The following is a 17,458-nucleotide window of genomic DNA, read 5'->3' as shown; positions in this document are numbered from 1 at the left end:
CTTAGCACACATGCACACTTAAAGGCATACCTGAAGGATAAAATGATAGTGTATATAATGGATGTATAGTTTGATCACAAAATTATGAAACAAAAGCAATTGGTGAATAAAAGAGAATCAAGATGTAATTATATAAAAATGTTAATATCAGTTGCTTTTGCATGTTCAAATTGTGGGTGATTTTTAAAAATTGTTTATTTTTAATGTCTTATTTTAAAAAGTAATATGTATTTTTATAGGATTGTGATTTTATTTTTAAAAATCAAACATCATTTTAAAGATCCTGTTTAACTATGATAGCTTTGGGGACTAGAAATGATGTTTTTGACCAGAGGTTGAGCTAGCATTGGAGTATCCTTCTGGTAATTAGGATTTAGTCAGGAAAAGAGAAACTTGTGAGTCATTTTATAAAACAGAATTTAATATAGGGAATTTTAGACACATATTTGGAAAAGACCCTGATGCTGAGAAAGACTGAAGGCAGAAGGAGAAGAGGGCAAGAGGATAAGATGGTTGGATGGCATCACCAATCCAGTGGCCATGAACTTGGGGAAACTCTGGGAGATGATGAGGGACATGCAGGCCTGGAGTTCTGCAGTCCATGGCATCACAGAGAGTTGGACAGGAATTGCTGACTGAACAACAAATTTGAATAGTGAAAGAAAAAAGGGAAGAAATATAGGAATAACACAAAATAATCACTGCAGTAAAGCATTCTGTACTTTGATGCCTGGGAATACAAAAGACAAAGATTGGGGATACCAGAACCCAGGAACTGTAAGTATTTTAGGATATGTATTATATCTTAGGAAAAAGTACATTCTCTAACATAATCACAGAATAATTATGGTGCTCAGGGAATGTAACATAGATACAATAGTTCAGTTCAGTCACTCAGTCATGTCCACCAACTCCTGGAGCTTGCTCAAACTCATGTCTGTTGAGTTGTTGATGCCATCCAACCATCTCATCCTCTGTTCTCCGCTTCTCCTCCTGCCTTCAATCTTTCCCAGCATTGGGGTCTTTTCAAATGAGTCAGTTCTTTGCTTCAAGTGGCCAAACTATTGGAGCTTCAGCTTCAGCATCAGTCCTTCCAGTGAATATTCAGGACTGATTTCCTTTAGAATGGACTAGTTGATCTCCTAGCAGTCCAAGGGACTCTCAAAAGTCTTCTCCAACACCACAGTTCAAAAGCATCAGTTCTTCAGCACTCAGCTTTCTTTATAGTCCTGCTCTCACATTCATACATGACTGCTGGAAAAACCATAGCTTTGACTAGATGGACCTTTGTTGGCAAAGTAATGTCTCTGCTTTTTAATATGCTCTCTAGGTTGGTTACAGCTTTTCTTCTAAGGAGCAAGTATCTTTTAATGTCATGGCTGCAGTCACCATCTGTGGTGATTTTGGAGCCCCCCAAAATAAAATCTGTCACTGTTTCCATTGTTTCTCCATCTATTTGCCATGAAGTGATGAGACCAGATGCCATGATCTTTTTTTGAATGCTGAGTTTTAAGCCAGCTTTTTCACTCTCCTCTTTTACTTTCATCAAGAGGCTCTTTGTTCTTCTTCACTTTTTGCCATAAGGGTGGTGTCATCTGTGTATCTGAGGTTATTGATATTTCTCCTGGCAATCTTGATTCCAGCTTGTGCTTCTTCCAGCCCAGCATTTCTCATGATGTACTCTGCATATAAATTAAATAAGGAGGGTTACAATATACAGCCTTGATGTACTCCTTTCTCGATTTGGAACCAGTCTGTTGTTCCATGTCCAGTTCTAACTGTTGCTTCCTGACCTGCATACAAATTTCTCAGGAGGAAGGTCAGGTGGTCTGGTATTCCCATCTCTTGAAGAATTTTCCATAGTTTGTTGTGATCCACACAGTCAAAGGCTTTGGCATAGTCAATAAAGCAGAAGTAGATGTTTTTCTGGAACTCTTGATTTTTCGATGATCCAGCGGATGTTGGCAATTTGATCTCTGGTTCCTCTGCCTTTTCTAAATCTAGCTTGAACATCTGAAAGTTCACAGTTCACGTACTGTTGAAGCCTGGCTTGGAGAATTTTGAGCATTACTTTGCTATCATACTATAAAATATATAGTCAAATTTCAAATGTCCCTAATTGTCCCATGAATATTCTTTATATCTGTTTTCATTTGGTTGGTTTTTTGGGGTTTATGGAGTGTGGTTCAGGATTCAGTCAAGAATTAAATATTATATTTCAACTTTGTCAGCAGTTCTCCAGGCTTGGTTTTCTTTTTCCTTTTTATGCCATTGACTTTGTTGAAGTGCCCAGGCCAGTTGTTTTGCAAAATGTCCCTCAATTTGTGTTTGTCTGTTTCCTTATGGTTAGATTCGACTTAAGCATCTTAGATAGCAGTACTGCATAAGTGGTGTTATGGATTAAAATGGTCAGATTTCTCCTGGATATCTTCCCAGTGCTTGGTTAGATCAGCAAGACAGGGACTTAGGAGTCTACCTTAGCAAATATCAACCAGGAATTGAGGGTCTTTGAGTCAGAGAACATGCACTTTGTTTCTTTCTTTTTTTTTTTTTATTTTAAAATAAAATTTTATTTTTATTTTTATTTTTTTAAATTTAATTTTATTTTTAAACTTTACATAATTGTATTAGTTTTGCCAAATATCAAAATGAATCCGCCACAGGTATACATGTGTTCCCCATCCTGAACCCTCCTCCCTCCTCCCTCCCCCCTCCCCATACCATCCCTCTGGGTCGTCCCAGTGCACTAGCCCCAAGCATCCAGTATCGGGTATCGAACCTGGACTGGCAACTCGTTTCTTACATGATATTTTACATGTTTCAATGTCATTCTCCCAAATCTTCCCACCCTCTCCCTCTCCTACAGAGTCCATAAGACTGTTCTATACATCAGTGTCTCTTTTGCTGTCTCGTACACAGGGTTATTGTTACCATCTTTCTAAATTCCATATATATGCGTTAGTATACTGTATTGATGTTTTTCCTTCTGGCTTACTTCACTCTGTATAATAGGCTCCAGTTTCATCCATCTCATTAGAACTGATTCAAATGTATTCTTTTTAATGGCTGAGTAATACTCCATTGTGTATATGTACCACAGCTTTCTTATCCATTCATCTGCTGATGGACATCTAGGTTGCTTCCATGTCCCGGCTATTATAAACAGTGCTGCGATGAACACTGGGGTACACGTGTCTCTTTCCCTTCTGGTTTCCTCAGTGTGTATGCCCAGCAGTGGGATTGCTGGATCATAAGGCAGTTCTATTTCCAGTTTTTTAAGGAATCTCCACACTGTTCTCCATAGTGGCTGTACTAGTTTTCAGTCCCACCAACAGTGTAAGAGGGTTCCCTTTTCTCCACACCCTCTCCAGCATTTATTATTTGTAGACTTTTGGATCGCAGCCATTCTGACTGGTGTGAAATGGTACCTCATAGTGGTTTTGATTTGCATTTCTCTGATAATGAGTGATGTTGAGCATCTTTTCATGTGTTTGTTAGCCATCTGTATGTCTTCTTTGGAGAAATGTCTATTTAGTTCTTTGGCCCATTTTTTGATTGGGTCATTTGTTTTTCTGGAGTTGAGCTGTAGGAGTTGCTTGTATATTTTTGAGATTAGTTGTTTGTCAGTTGCTTCATTTGCTATTATTTTCTCCCATTCTGAAGGCTGTCTTTTCACCTTGCTAATAGTTTCCTTTGATGTGCAGAAGCTTTTAAGGTTAATTAGGTCCCATTTGTTTATTTTTGCTTTTATTTCCAATATTCTGGGAGGCGGGTCATAGAGGATCCTGCTGTGATGTATGTCAGAGAGTGTTTTGCCTATGTTCTCCTCCAGGAGTTTTATAGTTTCTGGTCTTACGTTTAGATCTTTAATCCATATTGAGTTTATTTTTGTGTATGGTGTTAGAAAGTGTTCTAGTTTCATTCTTTTACAAGTGGTTGACCAGATTTCCCAGCACCACTTGTTAAAGAGATTGTCTTTAATCCATTGTATATTCTTGCCTCCTTTGTCAAAGATAAGGTGTCCATATGTGCGTGGATTTATCTCTGGGCTTTCTATTTTATTCCATTGATCTATATTTCTGTCTTTGTGCCAGTACCATACTGTCTTGATAACTGGGGCTTTGTAGTAGAGCCTGAAGTCAGGTAGGTTGATTCCTCCAGTTCCATTCTTCTTTCTCAAGATTGCTTTGGCTATTCGAGGTTTTTTGTATTTCCATACAAATTGTGAAATTATTTGTTCTAGCTCTGTGAAGAATACTGTTGGTAGCTTGATAGGGATTGCATTGAATCTATAAATTGCTTTGGGTAGTATACTCATTTTCACTATATTGATTCTTCCAATCCATGAACATGGTATATTTCTCCATCTATTAGTGTCCTCTTTGATTTCTTTCACCAGTGTTCTATAGTTTTCTATATATAGGTCTTTAGTTTCTTTAGGTAGATATATTCCTAAGTATTTTGTTCTTTCCGTTGCAATGGTGAATGGAATTGTTTCCTTAATTTCTCTTTCAGTTTTCTCATTCTTAGTGTATAGGAATGCAAGGGATTTCTGTGTGTTGATTTTATATCCTGCAACTTTACTATAATCATTGATTATTTCTAGTAATTTTCTGGTGGAGTCTTTAGGGTTTTCTGTGTAGAGGATCATGTCATCTGCAAATAGTGAGAGTTTTACTTCTTCTTTTCCAATTTGGATTCCTTTTATTTCTTTTTCTGCTCTGATTGCTGTGGCCAAAACTTCCAAAACTATGTTGAATAGTAATGGTGAAAGTGGGCACCCTTGTCTTGTTCCTGACTTTAGAGGAAATGCTTTCAATTTTTCACCATTGAGGATACTGTTTGCTGTGGGTTTGTCATATATAGCTTTTATTATGTTGAGGTATGTTCCTTCTATTCCTGCTTTCTGGAGAGTTCTTATCATAAATGGATGTTGAATTTTGTCAAAGGCTTTCTCTGCATCTATTGAGATAATCATATGGTTTTTATTTTTCAATTTGTTAATGTGGTGTATTACATTGATTGATTTGTGGATATTGAAGAATCCTTGCATCCCTGGGATAAAGCCCACTTGATCATGGTGTATGATCTTTTTAATGTGTTGTTGGATTCTGATTGCTAGAATTTTGTTAAGGATTTTTGCATCTATGTTCATCAGTGATGTTGGCCTGTAGTTTTCTTTTTTTGTGGGATCTTTGTCAGGTTTTGGTATTAGGATGATGGTGGCCTCATAGAATGAGTTTGGAAGTTTACCTTCCTCTGCAATTTTTTGAAAGAGTTTGAGCAGGATAGGTGTTAGCTCTTCTCTAAATTTTTGGTAGAATTCAGCTGTGAAGCCGTCTGGACCGGGGCTTTTGTTTGCTGGAAAATTTTTGATTGCAGTTTCAATTTCCGTGCTTGTGATGGGTCTGTTAAGATTTTCTATTTCTTCCTAGTCGAGTTTTGGAAAGTTGTACTTTTCTAAGAATTTGTCCATTTCTTCCACGTTGTCCATTTTATTGGCATATAATTGTTGATAGTAGTCTCTTATGATCCTTTGTATTTCTGTATTGTCTGTTGTGATCTCTCCATTTTCGTTTCTAATATTGTTGATTTGATTTTTCTCCCTTTGTGTCTTGATGAGTCTGGCTAATGGTTTGTCAATTTTATTTATCCTTTCAAAGAACCAGCTTTTGGTTTTGTTGATTTTTGCTATGGTCTCTTTTGTTTCTTTTGCATTTATTTCTGCTCTAATTTTTAAGATTTCTTTCCTTCTACTAACCCTGGGGTTCTTCATTTCTTCCTTTTCTGTTGCTTTAGGTGTAGAGTTAGGTTATTTATTTGACTTTTTTCTCGTTTCTTGAGGTGTGCCTGTATTGCTGTGAACTTTCCCCTTAGGACTGCTTTTACCGTGTCCCACAGGTTTTGGGTTGTTGTATTTTCATTTTCATTCGTTTCTATGCAAATTTTGATTTCTTTTTTGATTTCTTCTGTGATTTGTTGGTTATTCAGCAGCATGTTGTTCAGCCTCCATATGTTGGAATTTTTAATAGTTTTTCTCCTGTAATTGAGATCTAATCTTACTGCATTGTCAGAAAAAATGCTTGGAATGATTTCTATTTTTTTGAATTTACCAAGGCTAGCTTTATGACCCAGGATGTGATCTATCCTGGAGAAGGTTCCATGTGCGCTTGAGAAAAAGGTGAAATTCATTGTTTTGGGATGAAATGTCCTATAGATATCAATTAGGTCTAACTGGTCTATTGTATCGTTTAAAGTTTGTGTTTCCTTGTTAATTTTCTGTTTAGTTGATCTATCCATAGGTGTAAGTGGGGTATTAAAGTCTCCCACTATTATTGTGTTATTGTTAATTTCTCCTTTCATCCTTGTTAGCATTTGTCTTACATACTGTGGTGCTCCCGTGTTGGGTGCATATATATTTATAATTGTTATATCTTCTTCTTGGATTGATCCTTTGATCATTATGTAGTGACCTTCTTTGTCTCTTTTCACAGCCTTTGTTTTAAAGTCTATTTTATCTGATGTGAGTATTGCTACTCCTGCTTTCTTTTGGTCCCTATTTGCATGGAAAATCTTTTTCCAGCCCTTCACTTTCAGTCTGTATGTGTCCCCTGTTTTGAGGTGGGTCTCTTGTAGACAGCATATGTAGGGGTCTTGTTTTTGTATCCATTCAGCCAGTCTTTGTCTTTTGGTTGGGGCATTCAACCCATTTACGTTTAAGGTAATTACTGATAAGTATGATCCTGTTGCCATTTACTTTATTGTTTTGGGTTCGAGTTTATACACCGTTTTTGTGTTTCCTGTCTAGAGAATATCCTTTAGTATTTGTTGGAGAGCTGGTTTGGTGGTGCAGAATTCTCTCAGCTTTTGCTTGTCTGAAAAGCTTTTGATTTCTCCTTCATACTTGAATGAGATCCTTGCTGGGTACAATAATCTGGGCTGTAGGTTATTTTCTTTCATCATTTTAAGTATGTCTTGCCATTCCCTCCTGGCTTGAAGAGTTTTTATTGAAAGATCAGCTGTTATCCTTATGGGAATTCCCTTGTGTGTTATTTGTTGTTTTTCCCTTGCTGCTTTTAGTATTTGTTCTTTGTGTTTGATCTTTGTTAATTTGATTAAAATGTGTCTTGGGGTTTTCTCCTTGGGTTTATCCTGTTTGGGACTCTCTGGGTTTCTTGGACTTGGGTGATTATTTCCTTCCCCATTTTAGGGAAGTTTTCAACTATTATCTCCTCAAGTATTTTCTCATGGTCTTTCTTTTTGTCTTCTTCTTCTGGAACCCCTATGATTGGAATGTTGTAGCGTTTAATATTGTCCTGGAGGTCTCTGAGATTGTCCTCATTTCTTTTAATTTGTTTTTCTTTTATCCTCTCTGATTCATTTATTTCTACCATTCTATCTTCTAATTCACTAATCCTATCTTCTGCCTCTGTTATTCTACTATTTGTTGCCTCCAGAGTGTTTTTAATGTCATTTATTGCATTATTCATTATATATTGACTCTTTTTTATTTCTTCTAGGTCCTTGTTAAACCTTTCTTGCATCTTCTCAATCCTTGTCTCCAGGCTATTTATCTGTGATTCCATTTTAATTTCAAGATTTTGGATCAATTTCACTATCATTATTCGGAATTCTTTATCAGGTAGATTCCCTATCTCTTCCTCTTTTGTTTGGTTTGGTGGGCATTTATCCTGTTCCTTTATCTGCTGAGTATTCCTCTGTCTCTTCATCTTGTTTAAATTGCTGAGTTTGGGGTGTCCTTTCTGTATTCTGGCAGTTTGTGGAGTTCTCTTTATTGTGGCGTTTCCTCACTGTGTGTGGGTTTGTACAGGTGGCTTGTCAAGGTTTCCTGGTTAGGGAAGCTTGTGTCAGTGTTCTGGTGGGTGGAGCTGTATTTCTTCTCTCTCCTTTCGAAGAGTTGGGTTGCTTTTCTGGGTGCCTGATGTCCTCTGCCGGCATTCAGAAGTTGTTTTGTGGAATTTACTCGACGTTTAAATGCTCTTTTGATGAATTTGTGGGGGAGAAAGTGTTCTCCCCGTCCTACTCCTCCGCCATCTTGGCTCCTCCTCTGCACTGTGTTTCTGTCATGTGCCTTCTTCATTGCCTCCTGCCATACTTGTGAGGGGTATAACTGTACTTTCAGTGCTTTATAGGGTATATCATCTGCTTCTTGAGAAATTTGTGCCATTTTTACTGAAGTACTTGTTTCATTTGGTTGACAAGGAAGTGAAATTGTTTGAATAATCTTATCGGTGAAAATGTTCTTGTGGGAACTTTAAAAATTTTAATATTTTCTGTTATCTTCCTAAGTGTTTCTTGATACCTGGATTTTCTCATTTGTAAAATGATTCAAGTATTGTTGCTGCTTTTTATAAAGTTTCACTGAAAAACTTATACATTTGTAGTAAATTAGAGGGTTTTAGGGCTGATAAAGAAAAAAGACATGACCATGAGATGGTAGCAGCACATAATGGGCTTTATTTAGGCAGAGCACTGACAGGTTGTAAAGGAAATTCCATCACAGCAGGAGACGTTTCAGAGACAGCGGTGCCAGGCCACAACCAGGAGGGGAAAAGTATACTTGAACTCTTCTGGGAGAGGAGTACCAGAGAGGGAACTCGTGTCTAGATCATATTACTCATTTGCAAGATGGTAAGTCTCTGATTCAGAGAGCACCTCAGGACAACAGCAGCTTGGAATCTTTTATAGCCCTAAGGCTTATCTTATCTATGGCTAGCAAACATTGAGTGCAGTTTTGTTAAGTATGTGATGATCAGTGGAGTCCACTGTAAGGAACCTGCCTAACGGTGTTGGCTAATCCACTTGGTGTATGGTACCATATTGAAGTCTCAGGGTTAACCACTGCTACTGGCCAGTTCTGATTCCACAGTTATGGTACCGTTACTGAACTAAACCTTGGTCTGCCCATGTGCAGTAAAGCCAATCTACTAACACCAGATTGTGGTGAAGGAAATGTAGCATTTATCATAGGGCGCCAAGCAAAAGGTCCAGGTAGCAAGTGCCTAAAAGGGCTGAACTACCAGAAGGCTTTCAGAGAAGGGTTTTTAGACAGGGTGAGGGAAGGGGGTTGTCAGGTGTGATTGGTTCATGGATAGTCCCCCGAATGGTTGTTGGTGAGATAATCAGGAGTCAACATCATCAACCTTCTGGTTTCAACCTGTCTGGAGTCTGCCTGCTTATGAGCAGCATGAGGTTAATTTCTTCCATCTGGTAGGGGTTTCAGTCTCTTCAACAAAGGATATGGCTCATATTATTATCTACAGTGCTTGAGGAGGAACTAAAGGTCCTTGAGTTTGTTTTAATGGCTTAACTATTACTAACTTGTCTTGCTTGACTGTTTTCCTTTATTTCTGTATTTTCTCACTTGTCTGATTAAATTTACTCTTTGGAATTCAGCAGGACTTAGGAGGCTAAAGGACTCTTGTCTACAGACAAGAGTCAGGCAGAGGACATTGTGGAGTTTGGGGCAGCATTCTGTTTTGGGAAGGCCCTATAGGGTCCTGCTTGGTTCAGTACCTCATCAGTCTTGAGTAAAACTCCATGGAGCTGATCTCAAGAGCAGCTCCTGGACCTTACACCACATTCATCTTGGAATGGCTAGGAAAGGAAGTAGATCGAATTCATGGGACATTGGGGATAGTTGGTATAAGACATTTTTGTAAATGGGCTTGCTCTGCAAGATTTCTCATTTGAGTGAGCCAGTCTGAAAGTCTTCAAGCTAGGTATGAACCCTCTCATCACAGTAGAGAAGAAAGGCCTTTTTCTGCTGCAAAAGGAGGTTTAGTAGGAGCAAAACTTAGGGTCTTTTGTGTTATCCAGTGTCTCTACTATCTCTACCATTTTTGTCCAAGTCAGTAACCTGCTTTTTTGTCTTAATATAGATAAAAGGCCATAAATTCAACTGACGTTGTAATTCAGAAATGATCAGGATCAAAACTAGAGTTTGTTTTTTGGCTATTTGAGCACTGAAGATGAAAGAGAAAACTGCTCTGAACTCTTACACAGAGCATCAGTAAACATTCAGCTTTTGGTAGCCCTGATTGCCTGACTAGAGATGATCCTTCCGATTCTATATTATGTTGTTGTTCAGTTGCTAAGCTGTGTCTGACTCTTTGTGACACCATGGACTGCAGCAGGCCAGGCTTCCCTGTCCTCCACTGTAAATCGGAGTTTGCCCAGATTCACATTCATTGTGTCAATGATGCCATCCAACCGTCTCATTCTCTGTTGCCCCATTCTCCTCCTACCCTTAATCTTTCCCAGCATCAGGGTCTTTTCTCGTGAGTCAGCACTTTGTATCAGGCAGCCAAAGTATTGGAGCTTCAGCTTCAGCATCAGTCCTTCCAATGAATATTCAGAGTTAGTTTCCTTTAGGATTGACTTAGTTGATCTCCTTGCAGTCCAAGGGACTCTCAAGAGTCTTCTCCAGTCCACAGTTCAAAAGAATCAATTCTTCAGCACTCAGCCTTTTTTATGGTCCAACTCTCACATCTGTACATTACTCCTGGAAAAACCATAGCTTTGACTGTATGGACCTTTATCAGCAAAGTGATGTCTCTGCTAAAAAGCATATTAAAAAAATACACTGTATAGGTTTGTCATAGGTTTCCTTCCAAGGAGCAAGGCATCTTTTAATTTCATGACTGCAGTCACTGTGATTTTGGAGCCCAAGAAAATAAAATCTGTCAGTATTTCCATAGATATTATGGAATATATCAAATTGTCTCATCTATCCATTCATTCCTTTTATGTGCTAGCATACAAAACTCTCAGTTTGGAATACAGTTTAAAGGAGAAACAGTAGGTCAGCAGTACCCAGAAGGTCTCTTGGTTTTTGATCATGCAGGCCAAGTTATCTTTTGGTACTTTTTTTTTTTTTTTAATTTTCTCTTGACCTCATTGGAACTTCCCTTGTAGCTCAGATGGTAAAGAATTTGCCTGCTGTGCAGGAGACCTGTGTTCGATCCCTGAGTCAGGAAGATCCCCTGGAGAAGGGAATGGCAACCCATTCCAGTATTCTTGCCTGGAGAACTCCATGGAGAAAGGAGCCTGGTGAACTGCAGTCCATGGGGTAACAAAGAGTCAGACTTGACCTCATTGTTGGTCTATTTATCAAACTTCTCTCAACCTAGCTTCAGACTTTCCCCCTAGGACAGAGCTAGAAGACAGTGTTAGACTTTGCTTATAATCATATAGATTTCTGTTTTATGTGTTCTGGGAACCATGTTATTAAATTACCATTACCACATATGGTTGGGGATCTGTGGCCTTGAGGTAGATAGATGAGAGAAAGAATAGGAAGGGAATCTGTGATGGCATCCAGCTCAAATGGTAAAAAATCTGCTTGCAGTGTGGAAGACCCAGGTTCAGTCCCTGGGTCAGGAAGATCCCCTGAGGAAGGGCATGGGAACCCACTTCAGTATCCTTACCAGGAGAATCCTGTGGACAGAGAAGCCTGGTGGGCTACAGTCCATGGGGTTGCGAAGAGTCAGACACGACTGAGCGACTAACATTTTCACTTTCAAAGAAATATTGGGAGAGTTATTGAGAGTCAGTTGTCCAGGAATAGTACAAAGGATGTGATCATCTCAAGGACCATGGAATAGAATTGTGCTTTATAAAGCATTAAACAGCTTAGAAAAAAGCAAGCTATGTCCTAACTTGTCACAGCTTGACATGGTAGGAAAAGTGGGGACTTTCTGTGATTACGCTTTCCTGCCTGTGTTACTGCAGTGCCTTCTAACTGCTCTCCCCACTTGTATTCATGGCCTCCTACAGTTTATTCTCAATACAGCTGCCAAAGCAGTTTTTAAAAATATAAGTTAGATCATGCTACTCCTGTGCTTAAAACCTTTCAATGACTCCCATCTCACTCAAAGCAAAAACCAGAGTTCTTACAAAGCCTTACAAAGTTTTATGATGTGGCTTCTTGTCACCCCTGTGCCCTCCTCTGCTATCCCTTTTTCTCAGTTGACTTCAGTTATTTTGGCTTCTTTCCTTTTATTCAAACGTGTCAGATATGTTCCTGCCTTAAGGTTTTTGCTCATGATGTTTCCTGTGCTTGAACACTGTGCCTGGTTAACCTTGTTACTTTCTTCAGGTCTTTTCTCAAATCTTCTGTATTTAATTAATTCTGCCTCTTGCCCTTGCCTTACCAACTCAAAACTGGATGCTCCTGTAGAAATGTCTGCCTCTGGAAACTGAATGTACATGCCAACAAGTTGATTTCTTTGTAGTCTCTGCTGCTTTGGATAATTGGTTTTCTTTTCTAAGTCTGGGGTGGATGGAGCTCAGGCCCTGAGCCTGTACTATAGTCATAAGGAGTCTGAGCAATCAAGTGTCCATCGTTTTCCACTTGTATACTGGAAGGCAGCTCTGTCTCTATGTTAGGGTTTTTCTCTGGCATAGAAGGGGAGTTACAATGCAGGACAGCTAAGGAAAAGAAAATCCCAATTTTCTCTAACATTACCACTCTTTTCTTCTGGGATTTATGTTAGGAGTATGTTGGAGTTCTTCTACCTCATCCCCATATCTCTTAAGTACTCATATACATCTTGCTTCTGACTTACTTTTGACTTCTAACTGGCATGTATCCTTTGTGTTGAGGTTCCCCACCCCCCCCCACTTCTGGTACTTTTTATCATTTAAAAAAATCGTGGTAAACTGTGTGTAAAATTTAGCATTTTGACCATTTTAAAGTGTACAGTCTGATGGCATTAAGTACATTCAGAGTGCTGTCCAAATCTTCATCAGTATTCAACTCCAGAACTTTTCCCTCACCCCAAACAGAAACTCTGTACCCTTTAAACAGTAACTCTCTATTCCTCCTTTCCCTCAGCCCCTGGTAACCTTTCTTTTGCTATCTGTCTGTATATAAGTGGAATCATTCAATATTTGTTCTTTTGTGTCTGTTTTATTTCACTTGGCTTAGTGTTTTCAAACCTCATCCATGTTGTAGCATGAAAATTTCATTCCTTTTAAAGATTGAATAGTATTCCATTATCTATGTATAATTTCAGTATTCCACTTGGCCATAGATGGATATTTTGACTGTTTTTCATTTGCAGAATTCTTGCTTGGTTCTTTTGCATATTTGTTGACTCTTGGTTTATTTATGTTTGCTTTTATTTCATATTTTTCTTTTTTTTAAATGGAAGTTACTCATGTCACTAAGCATTGTAAATATTTTAAAACGTTTATCAGATTTATAAAATCCTGAGAAGAATTTTTGTTTTATTTTTAAGCCTTTGGACATCTTTTCTTTTTTATGGACGTCTTTACATATCTTAGAATTTTGGGTTTCAGAAGTGGGAGATGTTGTTTTCCCTTCCTTTTCTTCCTCTGAACACATCTGTCTAGTGTATGCATCATTGCCTCTATCTGCTTCCATGGCCCCCGTGTACAGTATCATGTTAGGTCTCCTTCCCCAGAGTGACCTTGGGCTTTTGGCAGATCCTGACCTCAGGCTGAGGGAAGGAGGGGTTTAAGCTCCAATCTGTTTAGCCCTAGAGGTTGCTAAAACCATGTTTTGCTTTGTTTTTTAATTTTTTAATTGAAGGATAACTGCTTTACAGAATTTTGTGGTTTTCTGTCATACATCAACAAGAATCAGCCATAGGTACACCCAAGTCCCCTCCCTCCTGGGCCTCCCTCCCATCTCCCTCCCCATCCCACTCTTCAACCTGTTACAGAGCCCCTGTTTGAGTTCCCTGAGTCACACAGCAAATTCCCATTGGCTATCTGTTTTACATATGGTATTGTAAATTTCTACGTTACACTCTCCATACATCTCCCCTTCTCCCTCCTCTCCTCCCCCCATGTCCATATGTCTGATCTCTATGTTTGTTTCTCCATTGCTGCCCTAAAAATAAATTAATCAGTGCCATCTTTTTAGATTCCGTATATATGCATCAGTATGCTATATTTATATTTCTCTTTCTGACTTGCTTTACTCTGTAGGTTTGAACTCTAGGTTCGTCTACCTCATTAGAATGGATTCAAATGCATTCCTTTTTAAGGCTGAATAGTATTCCATTATATATATGTACCACAGCTTCTTTATCCATTCATCTGTTGATGGACATCTAGGTTGCCTCCATGATCTAGCTATTGTAAGTAGTGCTGCAGTGAACATTGGAGTACATGTGTCTTTTTCAGTTTTGGTTTCCTCAGGGTATATGGCTAGGAGTGGGATTGCTGGGTCATATGGTGGTTTTATTGCTAGCTTTTTAAGGAATCTCCATAATGTCTTCTGTTGTGGCTTTATCAGTTTGCATTCTCACCAGCAAGACAAGAGTGTTCCCTTTTCTCCACACCCTCTCCAGCATTTATTGTTTGTAGACTTTTTGGTGATGGCCATTCTGACTGGTGTGAGGTTGTATCTCATTGTAGTTTTGATTTGCATTTCTCTAATAGTGAGTGATGTTGAGCATCTTCTCATGTGCTTGTTAGCCATCTTTATGTCTTTGGAGAAATGTCTCTTCGGGTCCCTTTTCTACATTTTGCTTGGGTTATTTGCTTTTCTGGTATTGAGTTGTATGAGCTGCTTGTATATTTTCGAAATTAATTCTTTGTCAATTGTTTCAGTTCAATTCAGTTCAGTCGCTCAGTCGTGTCTGACTCTTTGTGATCCCATGAACCACACCAGGCCTCTCTGTCCATCACCAACTCCCAGAGTTCACCCAAACCCATGTCCATTGAGTCAATGAGGCCGTCCAACCATCTAATCCTCTGTCGTCCCCTTCTCCTCCTGCCCTCAATCTTTTGCAGCATCAGGGTCTTTTCAAATGAGTCAGCTCTTGGAATCAGGTGGCCAAAGTATTGGAGTTTCAGCGTGAACATCAGTCCTTCCAATGAACACCCAGGACTGATCTCCTTTAGGATGGACTGGTTGGATCTCCTTGCAGTCCAAGGGACTCTCAAGAGTCTTCTCCAACAACACAATTGAAAAGCATCAGTTCTTTGGTGCTCAGCTTTCTTTATAGTCCAACTCTCACATCCATACATGACTACTGGAAAAACCATAGCCTTGACTAGACAGACATTTGAGGACAAAATACTGTCTCTGCTTTTTAATATGCTATATAGGTTGGTCATAACTGTCCTTCCAAGGAGTAAGCGTCTTTCAATTTCATGGCTTCAGTCACCATCTGCAGTGATTTTGGAGCCCCCCAAAATAAAGTCAGCCACTGTTTCCACTGTTTCCCCATCTATTTGCCATAAAGTGATGGGACTGGATGCCATGATCTTAGTTTTCTGAGTTTAAGTTTTATGTTGGGTTTTAAGCCAGCTTTTTCACTCTCCTCTTTCACTTTCATCAAGAGGCTCTTTAGTTCTTCTTCACTTTTTGCCCTAAGGGTGGTGTCATCTGTGTATCTGAGGTTATTGATACTTCTCCCAGCAATCTTGATTCCAGCTTGTGCTTCTTCCAGTCCAGCGTTTCTCATGATGTACTCTGCATATAAGTTAAATAAGCATGGTGACAATATACAGCCTTGATGTACTCCTTTTCCTATTTGGAACCAGTCTGTTGTTCCATGTCCAGTTCTAACTGTTGCTTCCTGACCCGCTTACAGGTTTCTCAAGAGGCAGGTCAGGTGGTCTGGTATTCCCATCTCTTTCAGAATTTTCCACAGTTTCTTGTGATCCACACAGTCAAAGGCTTTGGTATAGTCAATAAAGCAGAAGTAGATGTTTTTCTGGAGCTCTCTTGCTTTTTCGATGATCCAGCGGATGTTGGCAATTTGATCTCTGGTTCCTCTGCCTTTTCTAATCCAGCTTGAACATCTGGAAGTTCACAGTTCACGTATTGCTGAAGCCTGGTTTGGAGAATTTTGAGCATTACTTCACTAGCGTGTGAGATGAGTGCAATTGTGTGGTAGTTTGAGCATTCTTTGGCATTGCCTTTATTTGGGATTGGAATGAAAACTGACCTTTTCCAGTCCTGTGACCACTGCTGAGTTTTCCAACTTTGCTGGCCTATTGAGTACAGCACTTTCACAGCATCATCTTTCAGGATTTGAAATCCAAATTCAGGATCTGGGATTCCATCACCTTCACTAGCTTTGTTCGTAGTGATGCTTTCTAAGGCCCATTTGACTTCCCATTCCAGGATGTCTGGCTCTAGGTGAGTGATCACACCATTGTGATTTATCTGGGTCATGAAGATCTTTTTTGTACAGTTCTTCTGTGTATTCGTGAGTCTGAGTGAACTCCGGGAGTTGGTGATGGACAGGGAGGCCTGGCGTGCTGCGATTCATGGGGTCGCAAAGAGTCGGACACGACTGAGTGACCGATCTGATCTGATCTGTGTATTCTTGCCATCTCTTCTTAATATCTTCCGCTTCTGTTAGATCCATACCATTTCTGTCCTTTATCAAGCCCATCTTTGCATGAAATGTTCCCTTGGTATCTCTGATTTTCTCGAAGAGATCTCTAGTGTTTCCCATTCTATTGTTTTCCTCTATTTCTTTGCATTGATTGCTGAGGAAGCCTTTCTTATCGCTTCTTGCTATTCTTTGGAACTCTGCATTCAGATGCTTATATCTTTCCTTTTCTCCTTTGCTTTTTGCTTCTCTTCTTTTTACAGCTATTTATGAGGCCTCTGCAGATAGCCATTTTGCCTTTTTGCATTTCTTTTCCATGGGGATGGTCTTGATCCCTGTCTCCTGTACGATGTCACGAACTTCCCTCCATAGTTCATCAGGCAATCTGTCTGTCAGATCTAGTCCCTTAAATCTATTTCTCACTTCCACTGTATAATCATAAGGGATTTGATTTAGGTCATACCTGAGTGGTCTAGTGGTTTTCCCCACTTTCTTCAATTTAAGTCTGAATTTGAAATTTAAGTCAGTTGTTTCATTTGCTATTATTTTCTTCCATTCTGAGGGTTGTCTTTTCACCTTGTTTGTAGTTTCCTTTGCTGTGCAAAAGCTTTTAAGTTTAATTAGGTCCCACTTGTTTATTTTTCTTTTTATTTCCATTACTCTAGGAGATGTGTCATAGAAGATCTTGCTTTGATTTATGTCGAGTATTCTGCATATGTTTTCCTCCAAGAGTTTAATAGTTTCTGGTCTTACACATAGGTCTTTAATCCATTTAAAGTTTATCTTTGTGTGTGGCGTTAGGTAGTGTTCTAATTTCATTCTTTTACACGTAACTGTCTAGTTTTCTCAGCACCACTTACTGAAGAGGCTATCTTTGCCCCATTGTATATTCTGGCCTTCTTTGTCAAAAATAAGGTACCCATAAGTACATGGGTTTACCTCTGAGTTCTCTGTCTTGTTCCATTGGTCTATATTTCTGTGTTTGTGCCAGTACCATACTGTCTTGATGACTGTTTAGTTCAGTTGCTCAGTCATGTCCAACTCTTTGCGATCTCATGGACTGCAGCATGCCAGGCTTGCCTGTCCATCATCAGCTCCCAGAACTTGCTCAG

At 39.2% G+C, this 17,458-nt stretch overlaps 1 protein-coding gene across 18 annotated transcripts in view; it reads left to right on the top strand.

The window, feature by feature from the left end:
- DOCK3 (dedicator of cytokinesis 3) overlaps positions 1-17,458 on the top strand; it is a 307,148-nt gene that overhangs the window by 45,326 nt on the left and 244,364 nt on the right. The window lies entirely within an intron of this gene.

The sequence above is a fragment of the Bos grunniens genome, chromosome 22, assembly GCF_055505025.1.
Source record: "Bos grunniens cultivar Pamir isolate PY7600 chromosome 22, Bosgru_T2T1.0, whole genome shotgun sequence".
NCBI lineage: Eukaryota > Metazoa > Chordata > Mammalia > Artiodactyla > Bovidae > Bos > Bos grunniens.
Note: the sequence above shows the minus strand (reverse complement) of the source record. Positions and strands in the feature narration are given on the sequence as shown.